The following is a 20,733-nucleotide window of genomic DNA, read 5'->3' on the forward strand; positions in this document are numbered from 1 at the left end:
TCAAGGTAGGGGGATATGTCACATTTTATTTAACTGTTTTTTACCTTAATTTTTATCTTCTCGTTGTTTAGAATTATACTCTGGCCACATGTGTATTTTGTCCCAGTCTCTGCACAAACTGGAGGTATTCCTGCTTCTAATTTTTCCCACCTTTCATAACCCTTTTCACTCTTCTATGATGTATCCTGTTATTCAAAACCTCTCATTCTTTCAATCTCACCAGATGAAGCTTTTGGAGAGCACACCTTCTCTATAGACGTTCACCATGCACAGCAGGAGCTGGGCAAATACATCACTGCCTGTTTCCCAAGGCTTGTGATCTAGAAGAGGCCACGGGAGTCTGAGAAGTTTGCCCTGATTTCACCGGAGTTGTTCTATGTTATGGGTATGCTTTGATAAAATCTCATACTGTGATACATGGACGAATTTATGGAAATATTTCTGCTTCAGAATTTTAAAAAATTCATCAACCAAGTCATAGAACTGTCTCAATTTTTTACTAAAACTGTTACACATTTGAAATCCGACTTTTATTTCACAAGTTCAAATTATCTCTATGCTTTAAAACTATTTTCTCTGAGAGGAGATGTTTAATTCAGGGTGACCACCGATATGCATTAGAGGGTTTAAAATGCTGGACGTTTTAGATGTAGTCTGTTTGATGAATTTATGGATCTGATGGGCAAACAGCTGGTCTGCCACACAAGTCTGTAGATATAAGTGCACAGCATTTTTGGAGATCCGGAAACTAATTCCTACAAACCTGAAAACCTGAAGTCGCCAGTAAGCAAAACCCTAGATTTCCATGTCCAAACACTCTCGTCAAGAGGCGATTCAGTGAACGTGAGCATATCGCAGTGACACAAGGATTCAATGTCCTGTGGGCCTTACAGGAGCAGAGCTACAAGTCAGAGGGAGTTTCCCCTTTGACGCTACTCAGTTTTACCAATACATCGACGAAGAGGAAGAAGAAGAAAAAGAAGAGGAAGAGGAGGAGGAGGAAAAAGAATTTTCTAAAGGCTGTAGGCAGTTCAGAAAGGTAATTTTGGAAAGAAAAGAAAAAGAGTGAAAATATTTTACTGTGTCATGGGACAAGCAGAAATTTGTCATTTTTATTTTGTAAATTAAATATGGGTAATATCTGTTTAATTATTCCTAGTGTATTTACATTCTTTTTTGAAAGTTTTAGATTTATGTACCTTAAGAATGCATAATAATATCGGCCATAAAATTTAATATCCAATAAAGAGTTTAAAAAAGAAGTTTTTTCTTATTAGAGGAGAAAGGAACATTCTAAAATATTCTTATATTTTTCTCACACATATTATTTGTTTAGTTTATCCTAATTGCCACTGTTTAGTCCTACTGTTTTTGTTTAAATAATGACATTTATATAACAGAAAATTGGATAACACAGAATAATGTATAGTTTCAAATAAATATCTATTTTCCTATATTTATGTTAAAGTAATATTGCTTTTGTCTACAAATTTTTATTATATATGATCATATTTTGTAAAAATCCAGTATGACTAATTGACTCTCTAAGATATTGCTCAACCAAGAGATGCAATTATGCTTGTATTAATGGAAATTTTATAGTTTTAATTTTAAAAAATGAATCAGTTTGAGCAACATATGACAAAACTGTTCACTGAAAGTAAGTATTGGAACAAATTACCAATACCAGGGGAAAAGGGCTCCTGGATGATATAAGTATCAAGAAAAAAGTTAAAAGGATATTATGAACACATTTTTCCCCCAAATTAGAAAATATCTATGAAATGTATGGATATGAAAATATATAACTCACCAAAAATGATGTAAGGAGAAACAGAAGATATCCCATCAGAAATAGAAATGTCCTATCATCTTAAGCTAATTTTTTACCACAGAAAATAATCAGTGCTCAGCTAGTTTCAATCCTATCCAATATTTAAGGAAAAAAACTTAACTCTTTACAAACACTTTTCCAGAGAATGCCAAAAGAAGGTACTCTTTCCCGCATTTGTTGAACCAATAAACTTTGACAGCCGTGATTGAGAAGAGCATGGAGAGCAAAATAACAACCTGTGTTTGCAGTGGAGAAGTGGGCGTAAAGGTCACAAACGGAATGCTTGTTAATTCACAATCATTACATCAGGAAATAACTAATGTTTTTATCCTAGAAGAGTAAAGTTGGTTTAACATAGATAATCAGTTAATGTACTCATAAGATTTATACGTAATGAAGAAAAAGTATATGATCAGATAGATACAAATATAGAGTATGAAAAATTTCATGTTTATTTATTATAAAAAGTCCTAGAAAACTAGGTATTGAAAGGGAACTTAATTTGATAAGTTTAAGAACGTGTATAAAAAATTAATATAATCACCAGACCTAGTTGTGAAATATTGAAATCGTTCCCTTTAAGAAAAATATGCCTTTATATCCCCTGGTGCTGGAGTCCTAGCCAGTGCAATAAGGCAAGACAAAGAAGAACCACGATATGGGCAAGAAAGAGAGAAATTTAACTGTCAATTTTGTATATTATTGTATACAAAGAAAAGCCATAAGAATCTCCAAATGAAATGTTGGAATTAATAAAAGAATTGATAGCAAGATTTCTGGATACAAAATATATATGCAAAATTAAATCACCTGTTTTTCTATTTATCAGCAACAACGTGAAAATGAGATTTTTAAAAATGATCTGTCATTAAAGTGCACAAGGTACAGCTACATGAAAAAACACAACTACACATGGTTCCCTTTTGCTAATACAGCGTTGAAAGAAAACAACTATATATATATGTATATGAACATATATACAGAGTGAGTAACTCAGACCAATATTTTATAGGTTAGGCATTTTTTTGAGTATTAAACTGCACATATGTTTTATGCATTTTTTGCATATTTATTACAGTTCACATACAAATTTCAAGACAGAGAGAAAGAAAAAGAGGGAGAAAAGCTTGAAAGCCAAGTGAAGAAGGTATTTCAAAAAAGGGAGGAGGTATAATTATTGATTATAGTCAGATTAGAGTGCATGGCTTTTATTTATGGAAAATGGCTCTTTCTAATACAAAGTACAGACTTGAACATATTTACCTTCCTAGAATCAACAGAAGTGGGCCTAGGAGGCCTCCCTGCCAGGGACAGAGCCTGTCACTAGAAAAGGAAGACACTGTCACCTCCTGTGGGCATCTCGTTCTATCAAGGCTGAGGAAGCTGTCCCAGGGCAGCGTCTTCTTCCAAGCTTACCAATTAGTCCTTGCACTTCTCCTGGGGCAGGGAGACTGGGCACTGAAAGGCCTGGAGCTAATGGGACCCCCTTTTCAGGAGAGAATCCTCCTGGAATTAACTACCAATTCAATGATTCATCAAAGATCTGGCCATCCTCCCAAGGGCAGCTAGGTCAGCAGGTCATGAGACCCCTTAGGAGATGCTCTTCCCATCTCTCTCTGAACCAGTCAGATGAGATAGTACCTTGTCAGGCACAGAAAAAAAACTTGAAATATATTTAGTATCTTTTATTCATTTCATTTAGAAAATAATTTTAAATAATGTCTGTTTTTTCATTCATTTCAGGTCTTAATGTATTGACATTCATAATCTGATCCAATGTAAATATTCTGTTCAGTTATTTATTGTACATTTAATTGTATTGTTTTTTCATTCAACAGTATTTACTGAACACCTAATATAGTCCAGGAATTGTTCTAAGTATTCATGTGAATGCCACCAGCTATCGCTTTTCAGGTCAACATTTTCTTACTGTAAATTTTACGATGGCTCTTAATTCACCTTTTTGCTAACAAGCTGTTGCTTTAGTCATTGTGATACATAAAACAGATGTGGGAAAATCAGTGGGTCCTAAAAGCAAGCAGTGCCTCTCAATTTAGCTTTCATTGCCGCATGATGCCCATCCCTACCGCACAAGATTAAAAGATCATGAAACAAGCCAGTCTTAAATATACTTTAGTTTCCCTCAGAACACAAAGAATAGAAATAGAATGTGTTGGAAAACCACCGTTACTTTTTATATGTCACTGCTTCCCGATTCAGGTTTATTGTTGTCTGATAGACTAAAGTAAAGTGATTACACTTAACTATTATTTTAACTTGTATGTTAATAGAAATATCCCTGGTGTATTACTATGTGTCTTTGGAGAGGTAAACCAGTATTTCTCAACGTAAATAACTACTGTTACGCTCTATTTAACACTCCACATACTAACCATGTAGCCGATTAACATTTTCAGAATTCTATCTCATGAATGCTATTTAAATTCTATATTTGGGCATCATTACAGTTAATCTAACAACACACATGTATTAACAGGACTTTAATAAATCAGTCTATTAAGGAGATTTTTTACCTCTCCCACAGTAAACAGTGTCTGTACAGAGGACCAATAACAATTCTCTCTTAATGTTTTGAATAGATTAAAAAAATGACTTTACTTCTGAAGAGAATCCAGAGCTTCTCTAGGTTTCTGAGCCAATATTTGGGATCCAGATTCTTACATGTTGATTTCATTGGTGTAACCCTGAGATGGGCATATTTAATAAACGTCACAGCCACTTCTGTTCCACATGTTCTTTGGATCCATCTGAGAGCACAGTTTAATCACTGTTGCCTTCCTGTCCAAAGATTTAATAGTGAGAATCACTGGTCTAGACATAGGAGAGGAGATGGATTTGATTTGATGTATATATTTTACAAATAATTGTTTTTTAAGGGAGACATAGTAGATTGTGTTGTAGAGAATCTTGACTTACTCATCTTCCTCAATAACCACCTAAATTTACAAATAATCTTTCTTACCTTGTTAAAAAATTATTTGTTTGTAGATTACAAATCACTTATCTTATACGGAAGCTCACCCAGGTTAACTCTTCAGAAAGCATCTATGTTGCTCTTTTAAAGCTTGATCACTCGAGAAAATAAAGCATTCTTGGCATAAATGTTGATCTATGTCACATATTATGCATATTAAAAGCAAGTAGGTACAGATGAAAGGGAAAATATGGTTTTAAGATTTGTTTGTGGTCAAACAAAATACCATCCAAATGTTTACCCTACCAAAAAAAAAAGCCCTTACACCTATTAAGGAAAAAAAATGTTTCAGTTGTGTTCACGTTTATAAAATCTAGTAGCTAGAAAGAGTCATAACCAGTAATTTATTCTCATTTGCATTTACATGTGTCAGTGTGGAAGGTCAAATTCTAAGCATTTACTACAAATTCATTTAAAAAGTTGTGCTCATGAAGCCGTGTGACATCGTAGCTCCACTGCCATTAGTATTGACAAACACTGGCACCTGAAGCTGTGGATAGACTAAGCGATCCGAATGCCTACAATCCCAGAGGCCTACAGAAACCAAATCACACTACGGAGAGGTGCTCATACACAGAAGGTTGTATTTACAAAAGAACATACAAACGCTATTTTGAAAACCAATATATGAAAGCTTAAATAGATAAAAATAGTAAATATAAATTAATTACGATAACTATTTACCAAAAATTTAGAGTAGGCTTATGTAAAAGAATACATTGTTCTAAAGCAGTGGTTCTCAAATGTAGCTTGAATCAGAATCTCCTGGAGAGCTTGTTAAACCTCAAATCCCGGTCCCGCCTGCAGTTTCAGATTTCTTAGTTCTCACGTGAAGCCCAGGAACTTGCGTTTCCAAAAAGTTCCCAGATAATGCTGATCATGCCGGTGTGCTCACTGCATTTTGAGGACCCTTGCCTAAGAAGATTCAAATTATGATCCCGTTTTCAAAATTTTGCTTTACACACAACTTTATACAGGAGATTAGCAATGGAAGGAAATTTACAGATAATCTAACATGGTATTCTAGATTACACCCTTTATTTTAGAGATGAGGAAACTGAGGCACAGGAGTGTTAAGTGACTCATTAAATGGGTAACTCAGGGTACTTTACACTGAAAAAGAATTGAAAGTGTGTGGTAAGATTCAGGCTTCATGTGTTTGAAAAAGGGGCACAACTAGTAGTAGATAAGAGAGAGAGTTTTCTAGGGAAAAAAAGATTCAACGGACTACAATGAGCACAGAATATCAGGAAGTGCATTCTAAATTAACAACAAAAAACATCGTTTGAAGCCAACTTCGATTCCATCTTCTACATGTTAAGAGATGGGAAGTAGTCACCTCCGTCCTTACAACGAGATATAAACTAACCACCTGAAAATTAATGACTTTTCTTGACCCATTGGAGAACTGAGTCTCAGTGCAAACCACCACCCAGAATGTGGAGAGACGGGCAACTACGGAAAATCACAGCCGAGACTGGCCAACTTGGACCAGAAGCCACTGGAGTCTCACACTGACAGGAACGCTTCAGTGATGAGGACGGGGCACTAACATGAGAGTGAGAAACTTCTGGAGGCCCAGTCTTAGGACGCTCCCACGCTTTCATGGGTTTACTTCCAGGAACCGCGTCAGGTTCTCAAGGTAAAGAGCCAAGAAAAATCAGAGGCAGAAGGACGGAACAGTAACCATCACGAAATACACTCAGTGTGTTTTCCGTAACAAAGGCCTACTCTCATTATGAAAGGTTTTGTAAGAGCCTTATCTCACACAGACAGAGGGCAAGCATTCTGTCTGTCACACTGACAATTCCAGTTGTGGGGGAAGATGTGGGGTCAGGGAAGCTCTCAGTGCTGATAGGAATGCAAAATGGCCCAGCCACTTGGGAAGACAGTTGGGAAGTTTCTTACAGAGAAGTAAACAGTCTTATAATCATGTTCCTGGGCATTCACTGAAATCATTTCAAAACTTATGTCCATGCAAAACCTGCACAAGAGTGTTTATAGGTGCTTTACTCTTAAATATCAATAGCTAAAAGCAACCCGGATGTCCTTCAATAGGAGAATGAAGAAACAAAGTGTGGTACACCCATGGAACAGCACATTGTTCAGCAACGAAAAACATGAGCTATCAAGCCCTGAACAGACGTAGATGTACCTAAATGCATATATCAAAGTTTAAAAGAGTCTGAAAAGTCTGTATGATTCCAATTATATGACACCTGGAAAACTCACAACTATAGAGACAATAAAAATTCATGGTTGCTGAAGGCTCTGGAGAAGATGGGAGGGTGATTAGACGAAGCACAGGGGTTTTTTAGGTAGTGAAACTATTCTGTATGACACTATAATGGTAGGTAGATGACATTAGGCATTTGTCAAAACCCATAGAACGTTGCAGGATATGCCTTCATGCATGCAGATTAAAAAAATCATTTAGGAGGTGGGAGATCACAGGATGGAATGCAGAATGTGCCAAACAATATAGCTGTGTTACACATGCATGAAACAACCTCACCAAAGGGGCTGGGAGAAAAGGTGCAGCCCAGGGTGACTCTGGAAATGAGTGGAAGCCGTAAGAGTGCAGGCAAAGGAGCTGCAGGAGAGTACTGCACCCTGGTTGAAAACGCTGTCTCCAGTCGTCCGCAGGTTAACAATGTTACTGCTCTCTGCAGATACTGGGAATGAACAGTCAAGCACAGTCATGCACTACATAATGACCTTTCGCTCAATGACGGACCGCACGTACTACAGTGGTCTCGTAAGGCTAGTACCATAGAGCCTAGGTGAGTATTAGGCTATACCGTCTAGATTTGTATAAATACACTCTATGATGTTCACACAATGATGAAATTGCCTGAGGATGCATTTCTCAGAACATGTCCCCATCATTAAGCAAAGCATGTCTGTAAATGGCTGGCAGATCGTGGGAGCCGGTTTCTTCCAGTTTAATTGAGAGTTTGCAGATAAGCAAACGGAAGAGGCTAGAATGATTCCTGGGGTGATGGGGCAGAGTTGAAGACAGTATGACTTCAAAATGAGCTTAACATAGATACAGATATTTACATACAAAATATTTATAGATATGTGTATAGATACAGATTAGTATACACACATACATTTCCTTGCTGTGTGTCAGCTGAGAGAGCCTGGAAACATCAGCACTCCAATAATGTGGACCCCACTGCACATGTCTTGGTTTCTAATACTATTGTTCAACAAGAGGAATCAGAGCTTCCTGGAGAAATGTCTGATTCTGGAACTGGGGCAGGAACCATACAAGATGAGCTGAGCCTGGAGCAAGAATTACCAGGAATTAAGGAAATGCTCAATAAGAAAGAAATACCTGGGCTGGCCCTGTGGCTTGGTGGTTAAGTGCGCGCGCTGCGATGCTGGCGGCCCGGGTTCGGATCCCGGGTGCGCATTAAGGCACCACTTCTCTGTCCATCCTGGGGCCGAGTCCCACATACAGCAGCTGGAAGGGTGTGCAGCTGTGACATACAACTATCTACTGGGGCTTTGGGGGCAAAAAATAAAAAAAATAAATAAAATCTAAAAAAAAAAAAGAGTTAATTTAAAAAAAAAAAAAAAAAGAAAGAAATACCTACATTTATGGGGTTATGTCAAAGGGAAACAAAAGCCAATTGGAGCTCCCAGTGGCCAAAACTGGAACAATTTAAGCAATAGAGTATTGGATCATAACCTAAAGTATAAGATAAGTATCTTATGAATTCATACCGATATAAATAAGTAATTCTATAAATGAATAACTGGACGAGGAAAGAGAAATCTCTCCTGTGGAATAATTCCATATAATTTATGTAGATACTTTGCCCTCAAGGAGGGGGAGCATACATCCCCACTCGGTAAGTGTGACCTGTGCGTGGTGACTGCCTTCCAAAGAGGACAGGCTGAAAACACGGGGGAACAAGAACAACTTCACAGGAGAACCTGACAATCACTACAACCCGGTGATCAGGTCAATGTCGACAGTGATAAATCATGTCGACGGTGTGTGCTCTTGATCCTATGCGATAAAATGACACTTTACAGCTGTGATCTTCTTCCCAATAAATCATAACGCCATCTGATCATGAGAAAAATATCAGACAAGTTCCATTAGAGAGATCCTACAAAATCCCACGCAAAAACAGGCAAGTCTGAGAAACTGTCACAGCCAAGAAAAGTCTGAGGGGACACAGCAAGTCAATGTGATGTGTATTCCTGGAACAGAAAAAGACATAGATAAAAGCTAAGGGAATCTGACTACAGTATGCAGTAGGAGTGTATCAATATTGGTTCATTAATTGTAAGGAACATACCACACTCCTGTAGGATGTTAATAATGGGGAAACCCAGTGAAGAGGCACATGGGAGTTCTTTGTACTACCTTCTCATTTTTTCTATAATTTTGAAACAGTTTAAGAAAAAGTCTATTAACAAACATTGGAAGCCTTTATTAAATAGTTGCATTTCATAAATATATTTTTCATCTGAAAAGTCTTATTAGTCGTGCCGAGGTTAAATTGAAAACAAAATCTTGCCGTTCCCCTAGACACCTGCCATAAATGACGGTAAAATCTACCCCCAGATTCCTTAATGCATCTTTAAATTCTCCTGTGTTCAGGAATGAGTGTTTAATGGCTTTGCATCGTGCATCCCTCTGTTTTTAAATCTTTTTTCCTTCATACTCGAGCCCTCTAACCCTTTTAGAAGCTAAATTTTGTCATTTTAATATGACGGTAATTGCTGTATGATACTCTACTCAGTATCCAGCAGGATTGCCTCGGGAAAAAAGAGATAAGTGCCCTATTGAGTTTAAATAGATTTGTTCTGCAGATGTGCCAAACTGCATTTTATTTTTTTAAAAAAACCTCTGTAAAATGAATCTGAATCTGTTTCAATAGCTTCAGTTTACTGATGGTGAGATTTTGAATGAGATTTGTTTTTTGTCCTACATGAAAAATCTGAGGAAAAAACCAAATAACCTTTTGGTATGAACTATACATGTGTAAAATGAGGGTGTTGGACGTGGGGTCTTAAGGGATTGAAGGAAATGGGTCTGAGCACTAAAGCTTCTTGTGGCAAGCAGTAGAGAGCAGTTCTGACATAATAAGCGGAAACTTAACTGGAAGAATATCAAGAAGCTCTGAGAATTCAGGGAAAGGTTGCAGTTGTCTAGAAAATGGATCAGAACGAAGGTAACCTGAGTAGCAGGAGCTGTGGGAAGATCACACAGCTGAGCAGTGTGCTGGGTCCCGTTCTAACCACGGTCACTCTCCCGGACTCCCGCTGCCTCTGGTCTCACAGCACCGCTGCTGTGGAGACTCTCTCTCCTTGATGGTGTCTGTGTTAGCTCAACAGAATCTTATGTCCTGAGAGGGAGCATCTGACTGGCCAAGCTCTGTGCCCACTCTCAAGAGCCAGGAAAACAAAGTGTAGTGTGTTCATGTAACAGAATACTACTGGGCAATGAAAAGGAAAGAAAAGAAAAGAAGAAATACTAGTATACAAGAAACATAGATGAAACTTAGAAATGTTACATTAAGTAGAAGAAGCCAGACACAAGATAATACACACTAGATGATTTCTTTGATATGAAATTCAAGAACAGGTAAAACTAATCTGTTAGGACTAGAGATCAAAACAATGGTTCTTATGAGAGGTCGATACTGACTGGAAGGGGTCATGGAGAAACTTGGGCATGGTGGATATTTTCTATATCTTGATTTTGGTGGTGGGTACACACTAGTAGTTACTGGGAACAAAAAACGCTAAAACTTCATGTGTGTTCAATTTTCTTTCCAGTTTTTTTACACTTTATTATTATTATTTTATCCTGATTTGACATATTTGCTAATACCAAGAGAGTTGAACTACAGACTTTATTGTAAAACATTACTAAATGTCTTCAATTTCCAAAGACCTTAACATAGTTCTATTGATCCCACTCAAATAATTGTAACAGTTATCCATCCCCACGATGTGGAAGAAGTCAGGGATGTGGGTTCTGTCCCAGACTCTCTGACTGGAACCCCAGCTCTGCAACTGTGTAACCTCGACAGAGTTTCCTACCTCAGGTTCTTCGTTCATAAAATGGCAATGATTATAGCACCTATCTTTTGTAATAAAATTAATACCTGCAGTAACTGCTCAACATATATTAGCTATTATTATTTGAAAATCATCAGTCAATCTCTCAAATGTCTTTGACTCTTTTATATTGCCATCCGAGGTTGATCATAAAAATGGAAGGACAATAAAGGAATGAATTTATGGAGGATACGTCACTATAGATCTCTAGTAAATGAACATTTTTTAGAGAGCCCATGATAAAAGCTGATTCTAGAAGACCAGCCACTTTGATCTTGGTCTGAATGTCCTTTTAGATCCAGTTTTCAAAAGGTGCTCCTGGGAAGAGCCAGCAGGAAATGCTGATGGGTAGTTTGGAAAGAGAGATTTTGCAGTTAAATATGCTTTAGCATGGCGGAGAACTAAAGCTTGTCGTGACACACATTAGCAAGGTTCTCAGAAGCTATAGCAAAAATATTTGGTTTTGTTAAATAAGAAGTATATTCACTCATTAGAAGGCATTTTGATCAACACACAAAATAAACATCTTCTTGAAAATTAGGGATTTAAGTTTTAAATATAAGTAGGGAGCAATAAAGGCATTACCATTTCATTCTTGGTTGATGAGTAAAAAGAGATTTTTAACAAACAGTATTTTATATAGATTCAATCCAAAAAATGTTTAAAACTAAAGCTATAAGCAAAAACCCTAGAGTAGCTAAAACTTGCCATTAAAACTTATTTCCCTTCTGGAGTTATTCTAGTTTTCTTCATCAGTGGTACACCATTTTTATATGTATTCCCTATCCCCCTCCCTCAGGCATATATCTGTCCTCACCTGACACCTAACGTGTCCACAGCATGGTTCACTGTTTCTTCCCTTAGGAGAAACGTGACTCTGTGTGGTCACTGACACACGGGGATTTTGCATAACATATTCTGACTTTGTTAATAATAGGTGTGTGACCTTGGGCAAGTTAACATCTCCGTATTTCAGCTTTAGGTCTGTAAAATTGGGAACATAATAGTATCTCCTCTTAGATTTATTGTCTGGATTAAATGAATCCATGTATGGCAAGTGCTTAGAACATGCCTAGCACACAGTAAACACTGTAATTGTTAGCCATTGCCATCATAATCATCGTTATTTGTACTGCTAGTAATAAATATTATTATTATTATTATTATAAAAAACTCCTATGAATTTTCACATTTTGTAAGAGACTCACGTAGAGGAATGTACGGGATTCAACGGGTGGCTTCTAGAATTGAGGAGAGTGTCCTCTGGGCATTGACAGCCTCAGAACCCTTCAACTCCTACCTCCTGCTCCTTCTGTTCATAGAGCCAGGCCTATGCAGAATACATGTGCTCTTTATTCTCCAGACAGAGGACAGGATAAAGGAAGGTGATAATTATAGCCCTGGATTGGTAAAATCAACTATAATTATTTGCTGTTTCTTTCATCCTATCTCAAAGAATATTTAAAAATTCATATTTTAGACTTCTTTCCAATCCCATGTATTCAAGGGCCATAGGGAGGGTATAAGAATTAAGTCAAAAGCTCTATTGTACAATATTTAAATTGTTTTTTATCCTATTCTTCCCATTAATATTCTAGGGTAGTTATCCTAGATGAAACAGCTTTTTTTTCAATCATAAAACACATTTCTAAAATTTGACTGAGTATTAATGGAGGACTATGTTTAGCTATTAAATTATATCATAGAGTTAGAAGTTTCAATTTGGTTCATATTCAAAATGTGATATTGTTTTTCTAAGTATAAAACATATTTTCCAGGATGAGGTAAAATTTTTGTTTTAATTGTAATATTTGAATCACACAAATATAGAGCTTTTCTTAGATATTTTATTCCACTTAATGTTTGAAACTATGTGAAATCTTTGACATTTTAATAAAAATTTTCCATGGTAAATGAATAGATGTTGCTTCTATTTCTTTAAATAAAATAAATGTAGATGAAATATACCAAAGATACCAAACTTCCTCATTTGAAATATTCAGTAAATACTACACAGAATTTAGAAAATTAATTTTTGCAAACCACATTTTATAGGAAATGTTGGTAGTTATTAACAGATTTTACAAATTTGTATAATTATTTTTATAAGTCTTATTGTGTGAACAACTCATGGTACAAATCTTCAAAAAATATTAAACTTCATTGTTAATATTTTATAATCTGTGCTGTATCAAGAATAATTTTCAAAAGTTTTTTATGTGGTGTTTTTCAACTTGGATCCTCATTTCTAATCAGAGAAAAGACACTCCACTGTTTTACATAAATCATTGAAAATAAAAGAAATACACGAAACTAAGAAGAATTAGAGAAACTATAAATAGTGGTAAATTTTGAGGCAAGTGAAGATGAATTTACTTCAATTAGGAAAAGGGTCCACGTATGTTTTGAGCATCTACTTTATTTCACTCATCCACTTTATTTCACTCATCAAAATATCGTCCAAAGTAATGTTCACTCTTGATCTTTGGAAAAATGGCAGGAGTGTGAGTGATGGTGTGGTCGTCAAGGACGGGCAATGACTGTTTGTGTACTGTACACAGATTAGCCTTTATTCAGGAGCACTAGTGTTTTAAGACCAGGTATTGAGTATCCAAAGGAAGGTCTGCATTACTAGTAAGTGGTCCTTATTCTGCAGCATCTGACTCTTCATGCCATAGCATCACAGCGTTGAAAATGAACGAATGGACGAGCAAGCGCAGACTTAAGCTATCCTTCCTCCCTGCCTGGTCCAGACATCCCTTATGCTCCTTCCCAGACACCTCACCTCACAGCACACCCACCTCCCAGCTTTCAAATTAAATTTAGGTTCCTCAGAGAACATCTCGTTACGTTTCCGAATTTCAAAACATGCAAGTACTGCCACGATCAGCCGATCCATTCCGTTCATAACTCCAATTCTCCTAACACTGTTGACTGCATCTTCCTATACTGGTCCCAAAGCTGCCTGCGCAGACAGCCTCACTGTCACGGGCCCCAACTTCACGTTGGGCATTCATCCATTCACTCATGAGGCCACTCGTTCTTTTCTTAAAGAAACATCTATGGAAAGACAGACCAGGTGTAGTTCTAAGTATTAGAGCATGACAAGAGCCTACGTTTGAGTTGCTGACATACAGTAATGCAGGAAAAAAAGGGAAAATATGTTTAGTTTGTTTGTTTTTGTCTGAACAGACATTTAAGTTCAGATACATGAGAGAATGGAGGGCACTGTGAGGTGGTAGGAGACTTGATAACGCAAGAAATCTTGGAACCGACTGCCAAGCTAGCTCTTAGGGGTCTACTATGCAGGACAAAGACACCGTAAGTCAGATAATTTAGATATGATCAGAGAACTCAAAAAAACATAGAAATCTAGAGGTCAGCCATCTGCAATTAGTGCCAGGAGCTCAAGGAAAATTATTTTGGCAGAAAGAGAACAATGTATGTGAAGAACATCTGAATAACAGCTGTGGGGTAGCTGCAAAACGAATTGTTCAATTTTGGCCAAAATAATCTCTTTGGACCGAATGGCCTTGTTCCTCCTAAGGTAGAGGTTTTCTCTAAAATCAGATTAGAACCTAAGTTTAAGGTGAATGAACGTAAAACCAGAGAGTGGACGGTGAGCAGCAGGCAGTTCTATTTGGTGGGTTAAGAGGACAAAATACTACTGGAGCATTTTTTTTCCTGTTCAGTTCATACAGATCAAATTGTTCATTTGTTAGTGAAGAGATTTTCCTATGTTGCCTTTAAAGTTCTCCAGGAACTAGAATCCTACATAAATACAATTTGTGACCAGCTTTAGTAGTTAAACATTTTATAATGAACAATCCATTTTTGTTCAGCCAAATTCTTGCTTCAATATTTGCTCATTTATTTTCCTCAGTGAAGAAGGAAAACAATTGTTTTCCATTCTCCACAATTATTCATTTTATACTTGATGACGGTCATCGTTTTGTCACTTTTCCCGAGCTAAACAAATCCTTACTTTTACATTTCTCTTATCTCCTACTCGAAACCTCATAGCTACCAGTTAGTGATACTTTCTACCTCAATCTAAATGTTCACACTTCCGTCTTTGTAAGTATCTGCATAAGCTTTTCCCCGAAGGTGATCTGCAGAATCCTCTGCCATGGGATGTTAATGTGAGACTAGAATGGGTAAGGTGTTTCTTGCTAAGATAAATTTGGACGATATTGACTAACATACATTATTAATTTTCTCGATTCTAAGCCTTTAATAATATGACCTTCGAAATATTGTGTCACAGCACTGTGGTCTAAATGTTTGCCTCCCCTCCACGTTCATGCTGGAATCCTAATCCCTAAGGTGATGGTGTGAGGAGGTGGGCCTTTGGGAGGTGACTAGGATACAAGGGCGGAGTGCTCGTGGATGGGATCAATGTCCCTATAAAGGAAACCCCAGAGAGCTCCCTGCCCCTCCTCCACGTGAAGACACAGGAGCAGTCTGCACCAGGGCCCTCACCCTACCCTGCTGACACCTGATTTCAGACCTCCAGCCTCCAGAACTGTGAGAGATAAATTTCTATTGTTTATAAACTATCCAGCCTGTGCTATTTTCTTATGGCAGCCTGAACAGACTAAGACACACAATAAATCTTTTATCCCCGTATTTTCCTTTTTGCATTTCAAAGAAGTTATAGGTAAAGGTGTAGGATATACAGTGAAAAAAGGTACATAAATATTTGGCCATTCTTTCCAAAAGTTTAGGCGCTCCATATAAGTAAAGGGCCGAAACAGGAAGGGGATTGGCAGAGACAATATGTTTTGCCAAAAAACAAAGAGAGAACAATTTTGCTTTGTTTAGAGTGAGATTCTTTAAATTATGACAGGGAAGAATACTCTGTTCACAAAGTGTCAGAACTCCAGAGCAGAGCAGAATAATCTTGAGAGACACAATCTCAGGCCTCCCAAAAGTTTAGTAGGCACCAACCAAGGCTAGAAAATAAAGATTCTGAGCCCAAGCATGGCAGAAAATGAGCAACATCGAGGAGTGGCTGGGGAGAGGCCTGCCCAGGTTGTTATTGACCCCATAATAAGTTCTGTCAGCCTCCTTAAAGCCTAGCCCAGTAAACACATAATTCCTATAAAAACAATGTTTTAGCCAAACAAACCCAGTTTCAACATAAGTTCACTACCATTTCTTTTCCAACCAAATTGCAATTTCTATGCACCTCCTGTATGGAAATCAAGACCAGCCACTGCTCAGGAGCAGCAGAGAACCACTGGACCTGAAGGCCGTGTAGACAGATGAGGAGGACGGACACCCAGAGGCTGTGGGGACTCCAGGAAGAGGTCCGTCCTGATGCTCTACCCCAACACTGAAGACCTTAGGATTGTGAAAGAAGGATCCTGAATCGTAGTATGATCCTGAATAAGGAGAGATCCTCTAGAATGTCTGAGATTAACTGTTTTGTCACCTAGATCATATAGGGACTAAGAATTGAAACAGTATAGAAAATAAAGATATGCTTCTTAGGCACTTGAGTTTGAAGAATATAATTTATATTTGAGATTTAGATATAGATATGTATAGATGTGGATATGTTTCTAAAATGTTATGTTCCTAGAAAAGAGATTTACTACACACAATTTTCTAAGTGGAATTGAGTCATTTAACACTTTTGGACGAGCCACCATGTGCAAGCTCAGTTCTGAGATTAGGGCTGCAGAACCCAACAAAGCAAATAGGTGAGTCGCTTCTGTTGAACACAGAGCACCTTTCTTCAGATAGCAGTGCACAGAGCCCGAGGAACACCTCCAGCGCCAGCTTTTCATGGAAAAACTGATTGAGGGGGACTACAGTAAGTCAAGAAATCAAGAAATACTCATGGGGTAATACTGCTTCTATAGTAATATCCCAAGTACTGTAAATTTTGTCTTATTTGACAGAAAACGCTGACTCCACAGACTACATTGCTTGATTCTCAAACATTGCTTTTTTCTTTCTCAATGAGTTACTTCTTTCCTTCTCTCTCTGTCTTCCTCCTTCTCTCCTTCCACCTCCCTCTCTTTCTTTCTGTGAAGACTCTGAAATTGCTTTGAAATAAAGAGCCTTAGGGAACTTATTTTGGGAAATACTGACGTAGAAGAAAAGCTTAAAGAGAAATTGTTCTTATTTGTTATAACCATAGTTATTTCGTACACATTAAATTTCTATTAAATAAATTTTTGTATTAGCTTATCACAATGCAATTTCATTTGAATGTAATTAGTATTTGAAAATAGTGTTTGATCTAATTTCTGAGTCATAGTTTGGCCATTAGCATTGAATCATTCTTCTACTTTATGAATCAATAATCTTACTTTTCACTTCTGACAAAATTGAAAGCCAGTTTTATTTTCCGTTTTTAATAAAATGTCTCTTATCCAGGGATCTGAAAGTCTGCGGAGGGCCAAATACTGAGAGCTGTATTACAGCGCAGAGGGCAGTCTTTCTCTTTCTCCCCCTGTGGAAGTGAACACACAAAAACACGGCGGGACAGCCCTACTCTGCACACGCGATGCTCTGCAATCTAGTGGACTTCTGTTTACAGCAGCCGATGGAGGCCTGAGAAGAGGGTCTTGCTGAGAGCAACTCCTTCCGTGCTCACTGGACTGATTAATAGAGTATGTGTTTGGCTTAATTGCTCAATAATAAAAGCAAAATAGACATCATTATGTACATTGTTACTTTCTGATTAGTAATTTTGACCAAAAATCAGAAAATAAAGTATTTTTCTAAAGCTTTGTCAGTGTGTTCAAGTGGGTAAAATCTAAGACTAAGAAATATTTAATCTGAAGGCAGATTAAATTTGCTTTTCATATATATTTTATTTTTATAAAATATCTCATCTTCCTCTACAGCCCATTTTAGAACTTGAATACTTGTTTCATGGGGGTTTATCTTCTCTTGAATGTAAGGTTCATAAAGGCGAGACTAAATTTTATGCTTTTAATGTATTCGTAAAAGAAGTTAGCATAGCACACCAGGTTCAGTAAGTACTTATTCAGATAATTTCTGTTTCCCTGCCCACCAAGTCCCCAGTTTATTAGGACATTTTCTCCACCCAAGAAAGGACTGTAGAGGGGTTCTTTTCCTTTGGTCTGATGAGGTACAGGCACCGATCCCCTTCTTGGGGAACTGGGAGACCTGTGTGCACAGCTGACAGCCGCTGCCTTTCTCCCGCCGGAGACTCGCCCACTGGACCGCATGGGGAGGCTCAGCTGATGGGGCTCCTGTGGCTCTGGGATGAAGAAGCCCTTCTCTGGAGCCCTTCAATCGGGGAGCGACAGCCTCTGGGGTTTTCCACAACTTGAATTTAAACCACTGTTCTCTGAACATGTAGAAGTCTATGATTTCTTATTTATATAAAATTCCATATCAGTTTTTCTAAGTCAAGTGACAGATTATTTATTTCCTTAGTGGGAGAGATAGAAAGGTATTTGGAAGAAATCCCTTCTAGTGATATAAACTCATGTTTTCTGTTTCTGTTACCCAGTAGTTTTTTTTAAATGATAACTTGTGCATCTCCCAAATCTCTTTTTTTCCTTTACTTCTTTGCTTGCCTTTGTTTTATACTCCTGTCAAATTCTTAGCTTTGTGGAAGAGGAGAATTATAGTTTTAAATGCACTCTTTCATATATTCATACCTTCATATTTAATTTTCTATTTTATTAAAGACTGGACCACAATGTGACACAAACACAAAACCCCCTTAAAAATTATTATGTTTAGAGATAATCCTGTTGTATCTTCATTTAACATAACTTTTAGTGACATTAGATATTTCAGCAGAGTTTTATGTACATAATGCATTGCTATAGTTTTAAAACATAAGAAAATAAATTCATTAACAGTTGAAAATTATAGTATAAATTTAAGCATAAATTTTCCTGGTGGTAATAGTAAAATACGTTAAAAGCAGTATTATTGAAAATAAATGTTAATTCTAGGATCAAAGTAATCTCAGAATTATCAGTTTGCTGTCATCATGTTTTCATTAAAACGTAGGAAGTGAGGGTGCAGAGCAGACCCCCTGGCATAAAGAATTAATCTAGGTGGGCAGAAGATGCTACAGGTTCCCAAGAGGAGTGAAGAGGCGCAATAGCACAATGAATAAACCTTTGCCCAAAAGGAGGGCAAATGCTGGGTTCACTGACAGTGCAGAGTAACCTACAGAAACACGGAGATGGAAATTTGCTACCAGGAGGCAAAAAGTCCACTGGAGTGTCAACGGGGTCTGAGCAAGGGGGATTCTGAATTACTCCTGCTCATTCGAAGATGTCTGTGTTGTGCGCTATTTCATGCCCAACCAGCCAGAACCCTCGGGACCAGCATTCTTGGCAGCACACTTGTTGCCCCTCAGGCCTGCCTGGAGGCAGGTAAGAAAATGTCTTCTGTGGGAGGAGGGAGACCAGTAAACAGACTCTCCATACTGAGTCCCTCCTCTTGGGACCAACTGTGAACCCTAAGTTTTGTATGTAAATTAATACAGGTAGAAATCTGTCTAATTATTGTTCTTGGGAAGATTCTCCTTTACAGAATCCTTATGATTCTTTCATCAATCAATTATCTAAAATAAAATCAAGGAGTTATACAGGCCTGATGTGGCCTCATTCCAAAATACTTTAATCAATATTCAGGAAGAAAAGTAGAGATGATCAGTCTATAGAAATATTATTTTTTATTATTGGTGCTAAATTCCAAAATATTCACTTGTATAAGACCATAATAAAATATTAAAATTCCCTGAATTTATAACCAATTCAGGTACCAAAGAAAATCTTTGAAGAAAATGCATCTTCTTGGCTTAAAATATGAGCAACAAGAATTTAGTATTCAATTCTGTCATTCTAGACACTTGACGTTATCTCTGTCCATTTGATTAAAACAGCCAATTGATCTTGTGTATTTAAGATCTGTGTATGAACAGAATTGACTGGTTATTTAACTCAATCCACCAAGTAATTATTTCTAAATAGTCTATTCTATCTTACCCCATTTAAGTATTGTCTTACTTTATTGATATTAATAACACCAAGTTCTAGGTTGGAACACACCCTTTCCAGAAATTCTCTCTAGTTCTTACAGCACCCTTGCAAGATAAGATGTTTTATCATCCACATTTTTTTAGGTAAAAAAAAAAAGTGATAAATATAGTTTAGATAATTCAATGAAGTTTCTCAGTATTACATAGTTTCTAAGTGGAGTAGACAAGATAGAATCCCACTTATGTCAGATTCCAAAACTCCTATTTTTTTCTTTATAGCAGACTACCTCAATCATTGTACTTTGTGGGTTGAGTTCTTGACCAAACAAGATGACGATGACTTTTCTCCTCTTCACTTTTTAAAAAAAAGTTGAAACAGATACTAATCCTTTAATTTTGTATCTTGACACCACTTTTTCATGGAGAAATTTCTGAATGAAATTTTAATGGAAGGATTAAGGAAGTCTGCAATAGAGCCTGGATCTAGCAAAAGGCATCATGGCTGTAAATACATGAATGATATGAGTTATATCTTTATGGTCTTGACTCAAGATATTTGAATTCAGCAGTACAGTCTTAACCTGGTCTTGTAGCTACCTGAGCCTGCAACTCATTAAGTGTAAGTGAGTGCACTGCACTGGTGCAGCCATGATTGTTGACTCCTCAGGGAAATAAGTGCTGATGAGTTAAGGACTGGGGTCAACCATGTGACAAGAAACGTATGGCTAAAGAACCCAGCTAAACATCAAGGTTAAGCCCAATTTGTGAAATTTTGAGTAACTACGCGTGCCAGTACAACCATGAGTATCCCTGAAAATGTGAGAA

The sequence above is a fragment of the Ceratotherium simum genome, chromosome 15, assembly GCF_057802395.1.
Source record: "Ceratotherium simum simum isolate JZ-2026a chromosome 15, ASM5780239v1, whole genome shotgun sequence".
Lineage (NCBI taxonomy): Eukaryota > Metazoa > Chordata > Mammalia > Perissodactyla > Rhinocerotidae > Ceratotherium > Ceratotherium simum.